This window comes from Molossus molossus, unplaced genomic scaffold (genome assembly GCF_014108415.1).
Source record: "Molossus molossus isolate mMolMol1 unplaced genomic scaffold, mMolMol1.p scaffold_m16_p_2, whole genome shotgun sequence".
NCBI lineage: Eukaryota > Metazoa > Chordata > Mammalia > Chiroptera > Molossidae > Molossus > Molossus molossus.
In genome coordinates, this window is record NW_023425355.1 from 116,291,742 (window position 1) to 116,314,103 (window position 22,362).

At 36.5% G+C, this 22,362-nt stretch overlaps 1 long non-coding RNA gene across 1 annotated transcript in view; it reads right to left on the reverse strand.

Moving 5' to 3' along the window:
* Positions 1-20,067, reverse strand: part of LOC118636487 — a 56,500-nt gene extending 36,433 nt beyond the window's left edge. Inside the window, exons 1-4 of the long non-coding RNA XR_004960659.1 lie at positions 20,053-20,067; positions 15,868-16,043; positions 12,849-12,973; positions 1,802-1,976 (exon numbers count right to left, since the gene is read on the reverse strand). This is a non-coding gene — a long non-coding RNA (uncharacterized LOC118636487). The remainder of the gene's footprint in view (positions 1-1,801; positions 1,977-12,848; positions 12,974-15,867; positions 16,044-20,052) is intronic.
* Between the last annotated feature and the right edge of the window lie 2,295 nt (positions 20,068-22,362).

Consider the following 22,362-nt stretch of genomic DNA (forward strand, 5'->3'; position numbering starts at 1 on the left):
GCTGGTACAAGCAGGCTCCAGCAAACCACTGAGCACAAGCTAGAAGTATCTTTCACTGGTAGTCTACCAACAAATCATTTCATCCTTATTACATTATATTGTGTACTGGTGTAGCAAACATGTAGTTGGAAAAATTGTAAGTCTCTAAAAAGGCTTTTGGTAACATTACATCCAGTCAAACATTGAGGACTTGTTCTGTACCCATTTGGGTGCATGTTCATGAAAGGTCTGCTGTCCTTTGCCTATTAGTCAGCTAGGCAATAAAGAGTATGGCTTTAAGTGTCCATCAGTAGATGAATGGATAAAAAAGCTGTGGTACATATACACAATGGAATACTATGAAGCTGTAAGAAAGAAAGATCTCTTATCCTTTGAGACGACATAGAAGGACCTGAAGCGTATTATGCTAAGTGAAATAAGCCAGTCAGAGAAAGACAAATACCATATGATCTCACTTATTTGTGGAATATAATGAACAAGGTGGGCTGATGAATGAAATAGACTGAGAGACACAGAAAGAAGTATGATTCAGACACACAAACCTCAGAGTAGGGGGGCGGAGAGGTGGGTGAGATGAACCAAAGAACTTATGTGCGTGTATGCATAACCAATGGACATAGACAACAACGCTGGGGGTGGGGTAGGGAGCGGGATGGGGAGGAGGGTGTCTGGGGGGGGGGAGAAACATCTGTAACAAAAATAAATTAATAAAAACTGGAAAAAAAGAAATCTGGCTTTGTCTTTGGTGAGGTTATCAATAGGAATTGTGGTAGATTTGGCTCACTGAAATTTTGGGCCTTGATTAAGTCTGTAGAGTTCTGGTTTTAGGCCACTTATGGCTGCACTAATCCAAACAGCTACAGCACTGTCAGTAAGAACCATTTGAGTTCATCAACATACTCTTCAAAACAACACATGAGAAAGAAAACCTTTTAGCCATACCTATCACCAAATTTGGCTTTTGTTCATTTATAGGTTAGTGTATGACCAGGGTCTTCTGAAGTCTGATATAGAACTATAATAAGCAGCTAATGCAATCCAAATACCTTGAACATATCACGTAGATGCTGCTTAATTGATATAAAGCAATAGTTTGTCTCTCTGAAATCCAGACTTCGCTAGAAGCTCTATTTTTAGTACAATCCTGCTGTGGTTATTTCATCACCATTGTTACTAAAATCACATGCCTTGCCTACACCGCCTGTCTCTTTTCTATTCCTCTTTGAATACAGTCTTCCAAAGACCATTTGTCCCTGTTTCTGATTCAAGACTATGGTCATCCTACCATTTTATCAGGTCTCAGCCCAACATCCTCTGCCTCCCCTCTCAATTGTACATTCCTGTTCTTGAAGAACTTGCAGTCAAACTAGGCTCAATGATTGTCCAAATGCTCCTTATGCTTTTAAATGCTATGCTCCACCTGACCCCTATACTTGGGCCAAGAACACTTTCTTCTCCTGCTCATTCTTATTAACCAGAGATTTCTTCCTTGCATTCACCAGAAAAGGGGAAAACCTACCTTTCTCGAGGCAAGAAAACAACTCATATCCTATTCACTGCAAAGTCCTCTTTTCCTGATCCAAAAGGGACTCCATGTATTATCTGTGTATGATATTGTCAAGTCATTTCTGTCTCCAGCCATATCTTGCCCCATTCTGTCCTCTAAAAGTTACCACAGCTTAGTTATTGTAGACATTGATGAAAATGATAACTCATATGGGGAGGAACCATCAAACAAAAGGTGAAAGTTGTCCCCAAGATCAAAGATATGAAATGAATAGATGAGGATCTCTCATCTCACCTTTTTTATTCCACGTAGATGCTCTCTAGAAGTATGATGGTCACAGGGTCTTGTGTGTGCATGTGTACAGGCACAGTCCACATAATACTATTACTATTTAGAGATGACCACACATCACAGCTCTTGCCTTGTAACACAGCACAGCCTCTCATTTCTTAAAGTAGCATTGGGCTTACTAAAAAAAAAAAAAAAAAAAAAAAAATCAGTTTATAGACTTGGCCAAGGCTCTCCATAATAAATTACATAGGAAATTTTTAAATATATATGTTTCCTATACCAGCTTAATATACTGTGAACTTTTGATTGCTATCTTTTGTGTGTATATACTGCATTTCCTTTCCTCTGCATTCCAATGGCACTTATAAAAAATGCTTTATTTTTCCATTACACTTGACACACAGTATTATAGTTTTAGATGTACAACATAGTGATTACACATTTATATAACATAGTGATCACCCTGATAAAACTACTACCTATGGCACTTTTAAATTCATGTCTCTGCTGTACTGTTGCCACATCATTTTATAGCATTTTCTGTAGTACTTCCTTAAGGGACCAGGCTAAGCCATACCTATCTTGAATCCTCAGTAGTTGGTACAGATCTTCTACAGAACCTTTATATAAATTTTGCCAAATTGCTGTTTTCACACAGCACACTGGCTGGATCGAGTGTGAGTTCTCAGCATGAGGAAACTGTATCTGTTTTATTTTATGCACAGAACGTAGCACATGCAATTTATCTTTGAAAACTGATGCTCTAAGTTGTCTAAACTTTCCCTACCTGTTTATATATTCTATGCAGTTTTTGTTAGCCTTGCACATTCGCAAAAAGTTAGGGAAACCAGGAAGGCAGAGATATCTTGCCTGCTGCCTTTAAAAGACAAACAGGAACAAATTACTATCTGTGACCTCACTGGTATTGCCTTTGGAAATGAACATCAAAGACTATGGTTTTGGATGAGAAGTAAATGACATTAAGATCAGGAAAAGCCTTAATAAATGATTGAGCCCATTTCACCAGCTCCCTCAGACCACCTGCCAGTGTGAGAAGAACATGAAGTAACCCTATCAGCCGGCTTCACAATTAGAATGAATTCATAAGAAACAAAAGATCTTGTTTTCATGGGAAAATATCCTTTGTGACATCCAACAAAGGGAGAATAATTTTGAAAGCATGTGACTTGGGGTCCTATCCTGCAGCTCTTGCACAGACAAAACTCTCATTGACTCTATCAATAGAATCATTGCTACATAAAAGTCTTTTGCGAAATTTCCATGATGCTTCAAAGCACATTTTAAGTGCATCAGCACCAGCATCCCACACCCTCCTCCATTTTAATAAGGCTGGAGAAGGTTTCTCTTAGATTGCCCTATTGTGCAGGAGGAGACAAACCCCAGCACAGGATTAGAAGCCAATGGATACCTTTCACCCCAACCCCTGAATATATCATCATACCAAAATTCATGACAGTATAGAGAAGTTCAAATTTCGACTGATCTCTGAGCTTGAATTTTCCATTTCAAATTGCTCTTGCCAGGTAGACAGAAAGTGGATTTCTTGCAGGCTTCAATAAATACCATTTCCAAGTAAAATCCACATCTTTCAAATAGATAACAGTATAATGATTGATATTGCTATTGTAGCAATGGTTGACTAGCAAGCAGTCCATTCCTTTTAATGCAGTATGCTCTTTAAGAGCTTCAAAAGATAAAATTGGGCCTTCAATACTGCTGGAATGAAGGACAATGGACCCGATTTCTTCTTTTGAATTCTCTTAGCAAATGTACTGCATAAAATGGAATTCAAGGTTAGGAAAAACTTCCCTTCTCAATAAATAAATAAATAAATAAATAAATAAATAAATAAATAAAATAAAATAAATCAGGCAATATCTGTTCTAATAAATTATCCATTTTCACCCATACCTATGTTGTTATTCACTCAACTGATGTAATTTTTAGTAGGTAGCATATTCTTAAAATAAGAAAAAATACTCTTACTTTAATTCATGAGTTTTGTCCTAAAAAAAGACTACTGCCAATAATTTCACAGGTGGGCATAAAAGAAAATGATGAAATGTGACCTCTTCCTGGAACTTTTAAAAATCAGGAAGATCTTTCCCAGCCTAAGATGGTATAAACCAGCAGTTAGCTTCTCTAGGAGATATAATCAAATTATGTGACCACTCAAGGGAAATAAATAAAAAATCATCATAAAACCTAAAGCCTTTGAAAAATATTCTCTGATTCCCACCTCTCTCTCTCTCTCTCTCTCTCTCTCTCTCTCTCTCTCTCTCTCACACACACACACACACACACACACACACACATTATATAGAAACTTTTTCAGTTTTTGAATTCTTAGAAAACTTACACTCTACATGATAACATTTGGCTCATAATAAATGGAGCCCAATAGAAATTTTCTAAACTTATTAGCAAAGAAGCTGTGGCCAGTGACATTTAAAAAATTATTCTGTATTATGCTTACCCTTAGTCATTAGGTGTAACAGAGACATCTATTAGTGTCCCAATAACCATTCTCTTCTTTATTAGAAACAAAGCCCTGATTTTCTTCCCCAGAATTTATTGAAGCTAGGTATGGCCTTATGGCTAAGTTCTCACCAAGAAAATTTATATAGAAGAGTTGTCTGGTATTTTTGGTAAGATCTTTAAAATGATGGAAGCAGGTCCATCTTCCCCTTCTTCTTTCCAGCTGTTTAGATCACATATGTAATGTTGGTATTCAGTGGCTATTTTGGACCATGAGATGATCTTGGGAATTGAAGCCACACACAGCTGAATAAGATAAAAGAGTGTGGGTGCCTGATAGAGTGAAGCCACCACACCACCTCAGGCCGTCTACATTCAAACTTTTTTTCCATAAAAGAGAACTAGACTTCTAGCTTTTCAAAACCACTGTTAAATTTTTTAAATTTTCTGGTATATGCAGCCAAACCAAAAGCAAACTAAGAGCTGGCATATATATATAAAAAAAAACTTTGATACCTATAACAAAAGGTTATATTTACATGAACGAGATCAAGTATTTTTTAAAGTATACAATTTTGAGCTTACTCATAACAAAATTATTTCTGATTATGAAAGTATTACATTTCATTTTGGAAAACTTAAAAATACAGAAAAGCATTAGGAAGAAAATGCTTATCTCTAATCTTACCAATCATAATAAATGCTATTAATATTTTGGATTTTATACAAACATGTAAAATTAATATAGAAATCATCATATCTTATAGTTAAAAGGGACCCTAGAATTCTTATTGTTTGGTATTATACCAAAGCCAGAATCTTCTCAACAGCACCCTCCCTGATGTCTACTCAGCTTTTCCTTGAATAATCCCTATAATAAAGAGCTCAGAGCTTTATAAAATAGTTTAGACCACAATTGGAATCATTCTGTTTTAAGTTACATATTATATTAATAAAAATTTGCCTCCCTGATATCTGAAGCAACCCAAAATAAGTGTATTGTCTCTTGATATCAAGTTCTATTAAAAATTTGAAGATAAACACAAAAGCTATATTTTCCATAGTCAGTTACATACTATTTGTCAAGCATTGTGACAAGAATGAAAACATAGGTCATGACTTACAATAATCCAGGTGACATATAGTGAGGGCCAACTAGGTGAAGGCAGGAGTAAACATGTTCAAAAGACTTTTTTATTTGAAATGACAGAATTTGGTGACCACCTTAATATGGAGGGCCAAGGAGTTGGCAACAAGGTAGGTAGTGATATCTATTTACAAATAACCAGGGAAAACTTAAATAGCAGCAGACATGTATTTGAAAATTAGTGGTAGGAGTGGGAATCAGAGCAAGAGGATACAAAAACGGTAAGTTAAATTTTGAAAGTAAATGTTTGAGGTGCCTATGGGATGCTCAAATAGGGTTATACGATATAGAGTAAAACCATACGCCTGGAGTGTAAAGAGACATTAACCACTATACCGTCTTTTGAATCCTACTGTTAGAGTTAGTGGAGGGACTAAGGTGCTGTGCTCTTAAGTGGTATTATGATTAAATAATTAAAGAATATGTGTATCCCACTCTAGCTATCCTCCCTTGAAAGGTGTATGAAAGACACACACACACACACACACACACACACACACACACACAAAAGGAAAGGAAAATTCAATAAGTCTTTATCACTTTCTGAACTTAAACATCAAGTTCCCTAAAAGATACCTGATGTTTAGGCTGGGCCATGTGGAGTATGGGCCATATGGAACAGGTGGCCATGTGGCAAATAACCCTTTCCTAGGTTACTTTACCTAAATACCTTCAGCCCAAAGCAAGTTGTGCATGAGGCTTGCCAATATTTCACCTACCCCCAAATTTTGGATATTACTATAATCCAGCCCCATGTGGAAGAAGAAGAAGAAGAAGAAGAAGAAGAAGAAGAAGAAGAAGAAGAAGAAGAAGAAGAAGAAGAAGAAGAAGGAGGAGAAGGAGGAGGAGGAGGAGGAGGAGGAGGAGGAGGAGGAGGAGGAGGAGGAGGAGGAGGAAGAGTGAGTCCATTTGTTGGAGATGATCCAAGACAGTAGGCCCTGAGTCAGCTTATCACTTCTGCCATATGGATGACAGAGAAAGAAGAGAGAGGAAGAGAATCTCCTATGGAGGGTAGGTCCTGATCATTTTCATCTCAGCCTTGTTTCAGGGAGAGTAACAAGACATTCACACCCTAGCACTGACCTGTTAGCACACAGTGACCCTACCTACTGGCAAACATGACATAATCATGTCCCAGAATCTGATGAATCCAAAACAATACTCCTCCTCCCCAGATGTAGATTGAAGGGTGGAGAGAAAATAGGATATTCCTCCTTTGATAATTTATATAGCCAAGTAAATTGTAGCTTTTAGACATCTTTATAGACTTATTGGCTTGTATTAAACTTAGAGCCCATTAAATCCTTCTGGTCATTTTTATAAGAACTTCTGAGATCTCTTCCATCTTATACCCATGTAATTCAATTGTGAACACTTAATGAAAATTTTGCATTTATCTCTGTTATTTTTAATCTTGTTGCTTTTGTTTCCTAATTCCAGTCTATGACTATTATCTTTGAATCTTCATTTCATCATTTTAAACACACAACCTAACAATCTTTCTTAATTGTGGTTCATTTCTAAATTTGCTTCATGTGTCTTTTAGGCCTTCACTCAAATAGCTGATAAAAGTGAAAAAAGAATAAGCCAAGGTTAGAAGTCTGGAACTCGCAACAAAAAATCTTATTCTAAATTAACACAGATCTATTTTTTTAAAATGGTCAGGTTACCTTGAAACTCCCCAATAGAAGAATTATTTGGGTTTTACTTTTCTTTGTTCCTCACAAAGACATCATGACTACCAAATAGTGGTTTAAATCATGCTATTCTACTAATTATTCCATTACTCTGCCAATCTTTGGACTCTGTTTTTTATTATTATTATTATTTTTTTTTTTTTTATTATCTTCATCCGAGGATATTTTTCCATTTTTTGTACAGATAGAGTGGGAGGGAGAGAGAGGAAGGGGGAGAGAGAGAGAAACATCGATGTGAAGGGACACATCGAGTGGCTGCCACCCGCACGACCAACCAGGGCCGGGGACAAACTGCAACTGAAGTACGTGCCCTTAGCGGGAACCGAACCCGGGTCTCTCCAGACCGCAGGCCGATGCTCTAACCGCTGAGCCAAACTGGCCAGGGCTGGACTCTGTTTTTTAAAAGAAAATGAAAATAGTTTATTTTTAAATTAAATTTTTTCTTTATTGATTAGAGAGAGAGAGAGAAAGGGAGAGGGAGAGAGAGATAGAAACATCAATGAGAAAGAACAATTGGCTGCCTCCTGCATGCCCCCCACTGGGGATTTGGCCCACAACCTGGGCATGTGCCCTGACCGGGAATCAAACCATCAACCTCTTGGTGCATGGGTCAACACTCAACCACTGAGCCACACCAGCCAGGCATATTTTTAAATTATATTTAAGTACAATACCAGAGAGATAGATTTAAAAATGCTCATGGCAGTCACTGTCTCTAAAAATTCAACTTCTCATGTGTATATGGAACAGATTATGTCCCTATTCAAGCCTTGAACAAAGACATTTTATAACCAGTAGCAATATATTTTTATGTACAGTTACCACAGAAAAGCTTTTTTGAAAGGCAGAGCAATTAGCAATTTTATCAGTTTGTTTCTGTATTTGCACTTTGTGTATATTTGCATTTTACATTTAATTTGGTGTCCCATAACTGTTGAAAGTAACTATACTCAACAAATACTTTTACTTACTAGCACTCTGAGTAATGTGCTCTTAAATTAATAATTAGATCTGAGGTCTAATTATTGAACAGATAAATAAATAGAATTTACAAACAACTGGAAAATTGTTTTCCATGCAGCAGACATTAAGTGCTATCATTTTTAGTACAACATATACATACAGGTAAATATATTGAAATATATGTATCAAAATATATAACATCCTACTGTAAAAATTTTAAGTATTTATTAGATCACCTGAGGGGTTAATAATTTTTATAATGAAATTAATAATATTTCTGCAAGTATCTTTAGATGAGTTTTTAAAACAAGAAGCTTCGGTTGCACTGTGTTTACCACTGAGTTCTCTGGTTTCCTATGAACTTTAACAGTTAGAATTTTTCCTCTAGTTGAAAAATTTTATGTAGGCCACCCAGGCTGAGTTGTAAAAATGACAGAAAATAATTCAAAATGTTTTGCCATAGTTAATAACATACTCCTTCCAAAGTCAAAGTCTCCTGTCCAGATCTGATCAGTTGTTGGAAGGACCTGGTGCCTGAGCTAAATTATTTCATGAAGAACAACATGAGAGCATAATTTACTGAAAACCTTAGAACCAGCTAACCTGTCAAAAATCCAATCAGTTTACAATCAAACTAGATCTACTTCCCCAGTGTCACCCCATCTCTTTATGCTTGTCCCTTCGATCTCTGCTAAAGTATCTGTTCTGGAGCTCATCCACAATTCCTCTTTCCCAAGCCTCTGTTTTCCTCTTCCCATCTCCACCCACACCTAGATAACAACTTAGCACTCTCAGCAGCTGCAGCAGAGCAAAGATACCACCAAACTATATCACAGTTTGCCTACTTGTGACCTGATTCACACACCATTGACATCAGAATAAGTGCTGATCAGCATTTCTAGGACCAAAGTTAATAAAACAAAAATGGCACCCTGAACTGCATGGTGAATTTTGTTCAAAAGCAAAATAGGAGTTGTTGTCCACTGTTTCTTCATTTGTTCTTTCAACAAATGTTTTTGAGTGCTTATTGTGTGTTTTTAGCACTAGAGATTCAATATTGAAGCAGTTATACCTCTGAACATCTGAAGCTTACATTCTACTAGGCTTATAAAAAATGATCTGTATCCAATTTACCCCAGGAAGACTTGGATTCCCACTAATAAACTTTTTCACAGCTCCTCAGCACCACATTTCTCTTTATAGTGATTTTGTTTTGGGGGCATTTTACCTTCATGGGATATGTCCACAGAAGCAGCTGAATGACAAAAGAGGTGGGGGTGAGGTGGAGTGGCAATTAGAACAGAGGAGCCAGAAAGGTGAAAATGAACGAAAGAAAATCCAGATGTACATAGCACAAATGAGAGAGAGAGAGAGAGAATCAATAAGACCCACTCTCAATTTTTCTCTTTCTTGCCCTTCCTTCATGGCTCCCATTTAAAGACATCCCTATAAAAAATGTAGAACAAAAACAGCAGAGAATTCCTGTCCCCGGCATTCTATTGATATAGCAGGCAGTGCCATATGAATGATTAATATGTCACATCAAACTTCAAGTAAGGACTCAGTTCCCTATTTTTCATCCATGAATTATCTTTGAAACATAGAGTGAAGTGAATTTAGACTCATTGCACAAACCTATTCTCAGCAAGCATTTTATCATTTGTTCAAGTAAGACCATGTGGCTTAAACTTTAAAATCCATTTGAAACTTTCTTTTGCTGTAGCAACTCATCAATGTCCAGCAAGGCCTGAGACAGGGGCAAGATGAACAGCATAAGAAGCGAGTGCTGAGTGAACAAGATGGAAAAAAAGCTCAGGGCTAGTTCTCTCTCCAAAACTAATTAGATGTGTGTCATTGGAAAGCTATTTAATCTTCCTGAGCCTCAGTTTCTTAATCTATAAAATGGATATATGACCACATTTCCTCTGAGAGCCAAAACTATCTACCTCACACTCAGCGTGTACACTGAGAACCCAATCCACACCTTACTGGCTACACTAACATGAGTGCTATTTCACTGTGTTTATTAGTATTACTTGGCTTTTCCAGGACTCTCTTGTCCAAACAAATGGTTTGATTATTTATTATAGGACTTTGCCAACAAAGGAAAGCATCAATAGACAATTCACACCCTAACATTCTTTGGATCCTTCATCTCAAAATTCTCATCTTGCTCTTTTCGTCAGTCCTGATTATATGGTGATTCATACCTTATCCTAATCAAGTCTCCATGCATTTATTGATGACTTCCAATTATCAATAAACTCTGCCCTTATATTCATTCCTTTGAGACAATGCTAAAGCAAGAAGTTCGGCTTTGTCTTATCATGTGTTGGTGATATTTGGGGAGCTAGCTTTCACCACCTCCCAGAATCATTGTCATAATACATGTGAAAATAATTTGAATATTGTGAATTGCAATGAAAATATGAGTTGGCAGAATGACCACGGGCAAGCCTTTCCTCTTTCCTGTGTGATACTTTGCAAAGAACAATAAATAATACTCTGCTAAACTGGAAAGTGCCAGTATGCCAGAAGGTGATATAAACACCTCTGAGAATGACAACTCCCTAAAAGTATTGTAAGATTTCAGGGACTCCTATAGCTACCACTAGAAGTAAGGAAAAACTTGTTCACCTCTACCTGCCATTGAACTGCTTTAATTCACCTACACAGGCAAGAATAATGCCACTGTGCAGTTGTCAAACCGAAGTTGATCTTTTAATCTACAATATAACTGAACAATGGGTGTGCAGATGGGTGGGTACCTACCACAAGATGTTTCCACTCAAGATGTCAAATCTAGGACAGGCTTTTCAACATGAAGATACAAAGAGCACCCTCTTAATTTGGATCAAGTGCACCTGCTTTACACATGCTAAAATTGTTTAGTTTGGTTTATGTGGTTTATATATTCTTCACCTTTTTCTGGCCATCCAAATGTTATTAATTCATCACTTCTCTATACCTTTCACAGTGATTTCATCCACCTATCTCTGTTTTATGTATGTATGTGAAATTTAAATTGGTACCATAGCAGTTTACTTTTCTAGAATATGTAAACATAGCATCCTCAACTCTGAAGAATGTGGCCAAAATAAGGAAGTTGCAAAACAGACTTCAGATTAGCCAGAGGAGTCTAATTTTTAACCAGGAAATCCAAAGGGTTTTACATTATAATCAAGTTAAGCATTTATCCCGGTGCCTGAACATGAGGAGCACTTTTAATAAATAGTGTGTTATCAGAGTTTGGATTATGTCCATCTTGACACGAATTTGTTACCATGATATATCTAGCAGTGGTTGGCCCCAAAAGTGGCACATTATATGTTGACTGATGGGCAGACAATTCACAAAACAAATATATAAATAAATATTCAATATCCCTAGGTAACCAACAAAATTCAGATTTAAATAAAGTATTATTTGCTTATTTCATTAGCCCAGTTATAAAAGATAATGCATAATGTCCTCAAGGATGGAGCCAGATGACCAATATTCTGCAATATTAGTGTGGGTACAAATAGATACAATCAGTCTAGAAAAGCATTAAAGCAAGCCTTTAAAATGTTTATGTCCTTTATTCCACTGCTAGGAATTTATCCTCAGTAAATAATTTTGAGTGTGAGTAATATGAAAACATTATACAGAGCAAAAATATTAGGGTCAGAATCTATTAAAAACAACTGAGCAATGATTTAGCACTAGCTAATATATATTTCACATTTAGTATCTACAGAAATTATGCCAGGGCTTTGCAGATATTATCTTATTTAATCCTCAAAGAAATCATATGAAGTAATTAATAGTATCCCCATATTATAAATGGTGAAACTGAGGTCATTTACTCATTCATGCAACTGGAAGCTGAAGGAATCAGGACCAGAATTGGGATCTGTCTGACTGCACAGTACTTACTCATATAGCACCTTTAGACTATAGAGGAGTATGCATTTAAATTAAAATTTAATGAGAGGGTAAAAATTTAATATTGAATGAAGACAACATAAAATATTGTATGCATTTCACCTTAATTTTGTAATACACACAAATACAAACACTGGAAAAAAATTGTGAAATGCACTAAATATTAACGCTGGTTATTTCTGAGGGGGTGTTCTATAGAGAACTGTTATTTTCTACTTTATAACTTTGGTATATTATATTATTTTATGCTATAATCAATAAATTACTTTTATAAAGAGAAAAATAGAAATGTTAAGAAAAAACAAAGTTGTGAGACGTATTCATGACCCACAGATAAACATGAGTTTACACAATAGTAAAGACCGTTCATTTGCTCTAGAGTCTGGTCGTAGGAGCAGACTTTGCTAGGACCTCAAAGTAATGTAAGTTTCTTTGTTTTCATTTCTGTATCTTCATCTATGAGCTCAGCATCATGTGGATGAATCAAGGTGGATTTTCTATTATAACCCTGCTTTGTAGCATGGGTTGTGAAAGGTAACCTGATGCCTTCTCCTCTCCATTTCTTCAAACTAGCAGGTGTCACACACCTTCTGGTGTTTGTGAAGATGCTCAATCCTCTCCAATTGCCAGATATTCACATGATGACCTTACCAATGGAAACAAATTAAGTAGGTCGTAATTCTCAGTCTAAATCACTGAAGACATGCCACATGGGAGACACCTGAAAAAATAGGGCCTTTGGCACCAGTACTCTAATACAGCCTGAACTAACGAAATGTGGACACATGGCAGAAACCAAGTCCACATAAGTGCATACCGATCATTTTTATGGTTGTTATTTCTTTGCTTGCTTGAGACTTGACTGGAACGTGCCAGCACAGTATAATTGTTAGAAAAGGTTTGTGACGCTGTTGTTATCACATTGTTGTAGAAACTTCTCCTCTGGAATAATAAAAATAAAGTATTCATTAAGCCATAGCAGAGAAAATATTCTCAACTAGTAGAAAACTGAGCAGCATAAACTATGAGGATTAAATTTATTTTTTCCATCTCTTTCTCTGTGACACAATCACAGTCACATTGAGTTCTGTGCCCAAACTATTTGTTCTTATTTACACATGGTTTCTATACAGATGGTAGAGCCATCAATTAAAGGTCTGTGAATGTGGCCTTATCAATTCACTACCCTTGCAGCTGCCAGTTGGCTATAAATTATCTCCCTTCTCATCCTGTTCCTAGTTCATGAATTGGAGTTACTTTTAACCTCTATTGCTGTTCCTGCTCAACATTATTGAAAGTATTTTGATGCAAACATAATTAACTACTTTTTCCCTACATATTCATAAGATATTCAAGTTGAGCATAAACCTGCTTTATTAAATCCTGTGAAGAGGAGGAAGATGTGGACAAATGAAATCAACTTGAATTACTATAACAACATCCACACAAAACAACAAGAATAAAGACAGCAGCTATTAAAGCTTCTAGGTTTGCATATAAATGGGAATGTAATATGGCATCTAGAGAAGAAACTATACCAGGTAGACTCTTCATGGAATCTTAGATTTTGTCCAAAATATTTTTGAGCTTGTATGATCCAGTGTCCTACTTATAGGACAAGGAACATAAACCATTCAGGTGGGATCATTGCCAATTTTTCTCTAAAAATTCTTCTGGAGTGGTAACAACATACTCCTAGTTCAGAAACCCATTCTTAGGTTCTCTGGTCCCAGCTGATAAAAATTCCTTGGACTTGAAGAAATTATCCCCCTGCCTTATCAAAGTCTATTCTTTCTTATTTTTCTAGATACAGGGAGTAGAATGTTTTTGGACTTCTCTCTAACACTCCCCAATCACTTTATACAAAGACAGTCATCAAATTTTGAAAGCACAGCTAGATGGACAGATGGGGAGCAAGGAAGGCCACATGAAAAGCCCCTTCCCTATGTTGTACACAACTGTTCCTGCTCTAATCAATTAATTCTGAACCCTTAGTGAACCACTCATCTAAAAAAGTAACTTATAAGAAAATCTAGGTGATAAGTTCCTGGTATAACTGACAAAACACTGGGAATTAGGTATGACAAGCAGGGCCTAAGTCTCAATATTATGATTCAACGTTTAGGAATATACCCTAAGAAGCCTGAAACACCAATCAGAAAGAATATATGTACCCCCATGTTCATAGCAGCACTATTTACAATCGCTAATATCTGGAAACAGCCCATGTGTCCATCAGTAGACCAATGAATAAAAAACCTGTGGTACATATACACAATGGAGTACTATGCAGCTGTAAGAAAGAAAGATCTCTTATCCTTTGAGACGACATGGAGGGAACTGGAGAGAATTATCCTAAGTGAAACAAGCCAAGAAGAGAAAGACAAATATCACATGATCTCATTTATTTGTGAAATATAATGAACATAACAGTTTGAGGAACAGGGTAGACCCAGAGATGTGGAAGTAGGGTACAGACTGACAATGCTCAGAAGAAGGGGAGGGAGGGGAGGAAGAGATAAACCACAAAACTTATATGCATATACGAATAACTGATGGACATGGAAAGCAAAGCTGGGGATGGGGTCGGGGGGATGGGGAGGAGGGTGTCAATGAGGAAAAAAAAGGAGAAACATCTGTAACAAAAGTAAATTAATAAAAAAAAACAATATTATGACTTTCTACTGCTAGTCAATAAGGGTAATTTTCTCAATCCCCCATCATCCCTTTTCTTTGTAGGTCTGCGTATGCATGTGCTTGGGAGAGACATGCCTTGAAGATAAGCCTAGTTGGGCCTCAGCATGAATTTCCCTATATTAATAATGTTTTTTCATAATTAGGGTTATATAGAAATATTAGTAATATGGTTCAGAAAACAAGGACCCATAGGCAACTTTGGGCTGGTTTAGGAGTGTCACCACCTCTAAGAGCCTGGTTTTTGTAAGGCACATGACAAGATGGAGTATACCTACTATTAAAGGAAGTACAGAATATTAATAAAGCTGAACCTAATTTCCTGAGACACCATAGTTCTAGAAAACAATTTTTATCTTAAAGCTCTGAATTTCAAATACAAGCTAAATCAGAGTTAACATAGCAACAAACTAGCAAAGAAACAAAAATAAATACAGCATGGATGGGGAGAGTGGCTACATTATTAATTGCTATCTAACATCGTACCCCACAACTTCAAAATAATATTTATTATCTTACAGGTTCTGTTGGTCAGAAATCTGTAAGCATTTGCTAGGTTATTTAGAGTCGTGGTCTTTTATGAAATTGCAGCCAAGATGTCAGCAGCCAGGGTTGCATTCATCCGAAGGTTTGAATGAGGCTTGAGAATCCACTACCAAGATGGCTCACTGACACAGCTGACATGTTAAGGCTGGTTGTTGGTAACAATCCTCAGTTGCTCACCACATGGATCTCTCCATAGGACTGCATGAGTGTCTTCAAAACATAATAGCTTATTTCTTCTGGAGAAAGTAATCCAAAAGAAGCAAGATGGAAGATACATCATTTATGACCTAGCCTCAGGAACCACACTCCATCACTCCCATACTATCTTATTAGTTTACTCAGGTCAGCCTTATTAATTTGGGAAGAGACTACAGAAGGACGTGAATACCAGCAGATGAAGACCACTGGAGTACCTTGGTGGCCATCAAATGTTTTTGGTAACTTTTGGGCTCATCTATTTCATAATGTGGCCCCAAAGAGAGATTTGTTTGGTTTATTGATGAGGCAAGTTGCCCCCTTTCTCTTCTTTGCTCAAAGTGGTCATTAATATCATTTTTGGGAACAAAGAGAAGGGAAGATGAAAATTAGTAACTGACTTCTCTGATTCTGAGTTTCATAGTTTTCATAGATAGAAGCTTTCTCCAAAGATGGTATTTCAGTGACATATTCTCTCCACATGGTGCATCATTCTTCAAGGTCTTTCCATGGAGCTTAAGCTTCTCACAGCATGATGGTCTCAGGGTAATGACACTTCTTAAACAATAGCTGGCTTCTGGGAGACATGAAATGGAGGTTACTTCTGAGGGTCTGGGCATGAAAACACAATCCCATTTCTGCTATATTCTATTGGTCAAAGCAGTCACAGACCCTGCCTAGATTCAAAAGGCAGAGACATGGACCTTATCTCTCCATGGGAGGAGTATTAAAAACCAGTGGCCATCTTCAGTCCACTACACCTGGGGATTTTGAATGGATTATTTGCCCGACTGAAACAATGGAACCATTGGTATATTAGAAAACTGCAGTTATTCTTGAGCCACAGAAATGTCTGTCCCTACTAGAGTGTCTTTCATACTGTGTATGGCAGACAGAGCCTAGAGTGAAGCCCAGTTTCATTCATTTATTTAACAAGTATTTAATAAAGCACCTGCCATGTGCTTATCACTATTTCAGGCACTTGGGATATATCAGTGAATGAAATAAACAAAAATTCCTGCCTTCATGAAGTTTACATTCTGGTGGAATCTCAATGAAGAAATGGGATAAAAATAACAACTTTAGTAGCAGGTACTGCTGCGCACCAGGCACTATAGTTGTTACTAAACTGTGCTCTATCCACACAGCTGGTAAATTGCCAAGCTGAGGTTTAAACCCAGGGTCTTATTGACTCCAAAATCTGTGTTCTTAATTACCATGTCATACCATCTCCCCCATGCGAGGTAATTTTCTAAAACTGCAAAGGAGCCCAAGATAAAAGTGCCCATGTAAGTTCCAGGTCAAGATAAAGATCTGGATAGTAAAAACCACCAACATCTGGGAAGCACCTAAGCATTTATAAAGAATTTTCATTTGCCCTACCCCAACCATCCCATGAGGTTTGGGGTTTTCTTTTCTTTGCAGATAAGAAAATAGAGATGAAGAAAGTTTCAGTAATTTATCCAACATCTGGCCTAAACCTTCCTCAGATCTGTCCACATGTGGTGACTTAGGCATAAGCACAGCCATAGGGAGACTTAGAGGTCAGCCGACAATCAGGCAGAAAAGCCTATCTGGCAGAATTCAATTGTTCTGCTGTTATTAATATAGAATGCAAGTATCATGGCTCACAAAACTCTCCCAACTGTCTCCACAGGCCAACACTGAAAGAGTAATGAGGATTATGAATCATGCTGAAGAAATATTCCTACCTCCCATTGACCGGTATTCCTCTCTTCTTCAAAATAGCCCTTTACCACCTTAATCCAGGCTTGGGCCCTCCCTAGGCCAGAATCACTACAATCTGTTTTGTGGGAGAGAAAAAGGCTCTCCCATTATAAAATAATGTTTTCCACCTTGATGTTCTTGTAATAAATAACTCCACCATTACACCAGATGGTGCCCTCTTTCAAGACTTTGAGCTCCTGGAGAGCAGGGACCAGATCTCATCCATCTTTACGTCCCCAATAACTAGTTCAATGTGTGGCATCTAGTAAGTGCTCAAAATATTTTTATTGCATTTAATTAAATATTATTTGCCCCAATATGTCCCAAGCAGATTTTATGGTCATTTATGAGATCAAAGGTCTAGGGGTAGATGGCAATAACTTAATAAAATGTCTTTGGCATGTTTGTGGTTAGCATCATTAAAAACCAACAAAAAACATAAGCAGATTTCTGTATGCTCTATAAGCTCAGTGTCAATAATGTTATTTCTCAATAAATTGTCTATTTTAGAAAAAGCTGAGGTTTACAGATAAATTGCATCAACAATACAAAGAGTTCTCATATACCCCATGTACAGTTTCTCCTATTACCAACATTTTACATTAGTGTGGTATATTTGTCTCAGTTAATGAACCAGTATTGATACATTATTATTAACTAAAATCTATATTTTATTCTGACTTCTTTAGTTTTTACCTACTGTCCTTCTCCTCTTGCAGGATCCCATCCATGATCCCACATTACATTCAATATTATTTCCCCTTAGGCTACCCTAGGCTGAGTTTTGAGGAATACTGGTCAGGTGTTTTATAAATAGTTTTTTTATTGGCATTTGTATGATGTTTTTCTCATTATTACACTGGGGTCATGTTTTCGGAAGGAAGACCACAGAGGTAATGTGCAATTTTCGTTACATTATATACAGGGTTCACACTATTAACATGACTTATCACTGTTAATGCTGACCTCGATCACTTGGCTGAGGTAGTATTTGTCAGGTTTTTCCATTGTAAAGGTACTCTGTTGTCCCCAAAGGAATTATTTTTAATTACTTTATTGAGGTATAATTTACATACAGTAAAATTAGTGCACCCATTTCAAGTGTACAGTTGGATGAGAATTGATGAACCACAACAGTGATTTTGTCACCTAGGAGACATTTGACAATGTCTGGAGACACTTTGGTTGTCACATCTGAGATAAGTAGAGGTGTTTGTTACTGGCTAAATATTCTATAATACACAGGCCAGCCCTCCTCAAGAAAGAATTATCCAGCCCAAAATGTCAGTAGCAACAAGGTTGAGAAACCTTGATATACACTTGTGTAGATTGTTCCCAATCAAGTCATAGCAGCAGTCCAAAAGTCTTCTGTGTTTCTTTGCAGTCAATTCCACACTAACCATCCCTGGAAACCACTATTCTGATAATTTTCTATCATAGAGTATTTTTGCTTGTTTTTGAACTTCATAGAGATGGAATAATACTTTTTTTTCTTCTTTTCTTTCAGCATTAACGTCAAGATTCATCCATGTTGTATGTAGTCATAGTTTGTTCCTTTTTATTGAATAGTTTTCCTTTGTATGACTATACTATACTTTATTAATGAGCATTTGGGTTGGTTTCAGTTTGGGGATTTTATAAGTAAAAGGAAAACTGTGTAGAAGTCTTTGTGTGAACATATGTTTTTGGTTCTCTTGGATGAATACCTAGGAATGAAATTGCTAGGTCAGATAGTAAGTATACATTTAACTCAAATGACTTATATTTTTAAAATAAGAAAGACAAAATAAATGATTCTTTATCTCATTTTGGACTATATGGATTCTCACACTACTTCTACTTTCTCATCTCATTTAGGAAATAAGTTTTGAGTTAAATAGGAAAGTGATGTCAGTGACATCCTCTTCCATTCTTTCCATCCCCAGGCAGAATTCCTTGGAATAGGTGATCAGACTTCATCAAATCGCTGCTCACTTGCACTTTGCCAAGCAAAAGTTAATGTCTCTTAAGATCAGAACCAGAAACAGCTGTGTCTCTGGTTCTTTGGGTAATGTGTGTTTGATTCTTTTTTTTTTAGAAGATGTTTATAGAAAATGGCCTGCAGTATTGGCAATTGTGAAAACAGATCTAACTTCTGCTTGGAACTGCTATAAATTTTTAAAACAAACCAAACCCTAACATCACAATATGGCTATGCAAGGTACCTCCAAGCCAAATCCATTAGATTGGGAATGAAATATTTATTATCATCTGAATGAGACAACAACAAAGCAAGGACTTTTGATTTTCCTTAAAGTTGTACTACCAAAACTTTAAATGTTTGTTTTCCTACGATGAGTTTGGGAATTTAAAATTTGATTTATATAGAAGTTCAACTATCAAGTGACTATCAAGGAAGAAAAAATTTACAAAATTCATGAAAGAAAAATGAAATATTTTTAAGGTTAAAAGTAAAGACTTATTTTGCTAATCAGCATTCCTAACCCATGTTTGAGGTAAAGAAAGCTAATTCTTAGGTTTAAACATGATTTGTAATATACATTATAAAATAATATTTCCCATAGAAGCTAGTGACATACCTCAAATGTTAGAAATTCATATCTAAAAATAGAATTTATAAAGAGCATTAGTAAAGTTATTAATTTTCTTTAAAAATAAGTAACTTAAATGAGGACAATAAAGACTCAGTGTAATAAAAGGAACAAAGACTAGAAGTTGAAAGACCTAAATTCTAGTTTTGTCTCTGTCAAACTAGTTAATGGAAAATATACTAGATGATCCCTAAGGTTCATTTCAGCCCTAACTATTTATGAATTTCATTGTCTGGTTTTCAATACACACATAAATAATAGACATACCATTGTGTAAGTAACTTTTTCATCAGAGTGTTTCAACCCACTTCAAAGTAATCCTGGTGGGAGGGGGGTTTGGAAGCATTAGATTAGAAGCATTTGTTAAATTATTTTCTTATATAGACTTAGACTCATCTTATAAGAATTATAATACTAAAATGTCTTCATTAATTTTTAAAATTACAATCTGATGAAAATTTAGCATTGCCTTTTACAACTTTATTTTCAGGTAAATTTATGTCCCTGTAGTGTAAGGCCAAGCATTCGTTTGACACTTTAAGGTTTACTAAGTGGTTAAGTATCATATGCAAGTTAATTCTCATGGGAGACTTCTTAAAGGCAGCCTGAGTTATTTTAATGGAAAGAAATTGCTTTGGGAAGAAAGTATGTACAAATGGTGTTAACTTTGAAGAGAATATATGCCACCTTAATCTTCAACCATCATGAGAAGCTGAGAAGGGTTCAACTGTTGCCAGAACAAGCTTCTAGCACAGCACATCAGTGCTGTTTTTAAGGGACAATTAAGGTAATCTCTTGGGTGTTTCCTTTTTATATAGTCAGGATTACCATTTTGGCAACTTTTTCATGCTCTTTTTATATCTGGGTTTTCAGTACTTGATGCATCTCTTCCTACACAATATCCCTCAGTGAGTTGCCCTTATTCAGATTATTGTTTTCAGGTCATAAAATCATCTGATTTTCAACTAGGCAAAACCCTATTGGAAGGGGCATTCTAATAGTATGAGCTTCAGTAATCTCTTGATGTGAAGACTTCCGTAAGACCCCGAATTCACCCTAGGGACAAATGCAAATGAACAATAAAGTCATCTACAAATTATATTTGCCTTGAAAATGGAATCTTGATTCCTTTGACTTAGGTGATTAAAATATAATATTGAATATCACAGTGGTTTATTTTCTACATTTCAATTTACATGATTTAAAAACAAAAGACACTGTCCTTTCAAGTTTAAAAAAATCCAAATATAATAGCTGCAAGCATATGTGAACGAATCATATTTTGAAAACCATGATGTTCATAATGAATAGAGGTAATTATATTGTTAAAATCACCAAAATAAATAAATTGCCCTGTCATTGATATAAAGGTAATATTATCACCTAAATCAAGAAGTAAAACTTATCCACTGTTATATTTTAAGCGATACTTATGATGCCATGAACTATCAAGTCATGGTATCCACTAATACATAGACTCATAGGCTCACCTTGAAAACAAAATTTCTACCACAAATAAGAACTTACTCTTATTAGATAAGACTGTTTAATCAATTAAGAGAAGAAATGGTTTCTTTTGGCAAGAGGTTTTAATCAACAAATGTAGACCATTATTTTCTTATGGAATGATCATCAGATCTCTATAACTAACTTTGGACAATAGTGGGTTTCCATGAGAGAAGAGTCATTAGTGAAATTGAGCTTTATAGAAAAAAGGCTAGAATTCCTACCAGGCATTATATTAGAGAATTATGCTATTTCTATAGATTTAAAAATGTATTTTTAGGGAAGATATCAGCCTGCTGAGGTGGGAATGCATTTGATACTATAAAACACAGATATTAAGAGATTTATTTCTAGCCCTGGCCAGTTTGGCTCAGTGGTTGGAGCGTTGGCCTGTGGACCAGAGAGTCCTGGGTTCAGTTCCCGCTAGGGGCATGTCCCAAAGAGAGAGAGAGAGAGAGAGAGAGAGAGAGAGAGAGAGAGAGATTTCTATCTTTCTGAAAGGCATTTCCCAGAGGAAAAATATTGAGATCAACTTCTCATGTTCTTTCCTCACATAGACCTTGGCTCCAACCTTGCATGTGAACTTTCATCTTCTCCTTGATAGCAGGCTTGTCCTGTCCAGCTGTGCCATGCTCCTTTTGGTTGCCTTGCCATTATCAGCACTGCCTTCCATGTGGGTCATACTATCCCATCTTTTTTGGCTCCATTCCTCCACTCTTCCACCACCATCCTCTACCTTCTCTTTTTTTGTTTATGCAACTTACATATAAATGATTTGCCAATGCCAGGCCATTGTGGCTCAGTGGATTGAGCATTGTCCCATGGACTGAGAGGTTCTGATTTGATTCCCAGTCAGGGCACATGCCCGGGTTGCAGGCTCAATCCCCAGTGGGGGGTGTGCAGGGGCAGTCAGTCGATATTTTTTCTCTCACATCAATGTTTCTATTTCTCTCTCCCTTCCTCTCCCTCTAAATATCAATTTAAAAAACATATTTAAGACTGGCCGGTGTGGCTCAGTGGTTGAGCATGGACCCATGCACCAAAAGATCGCCAGTTCGATTCCTGGTCAGG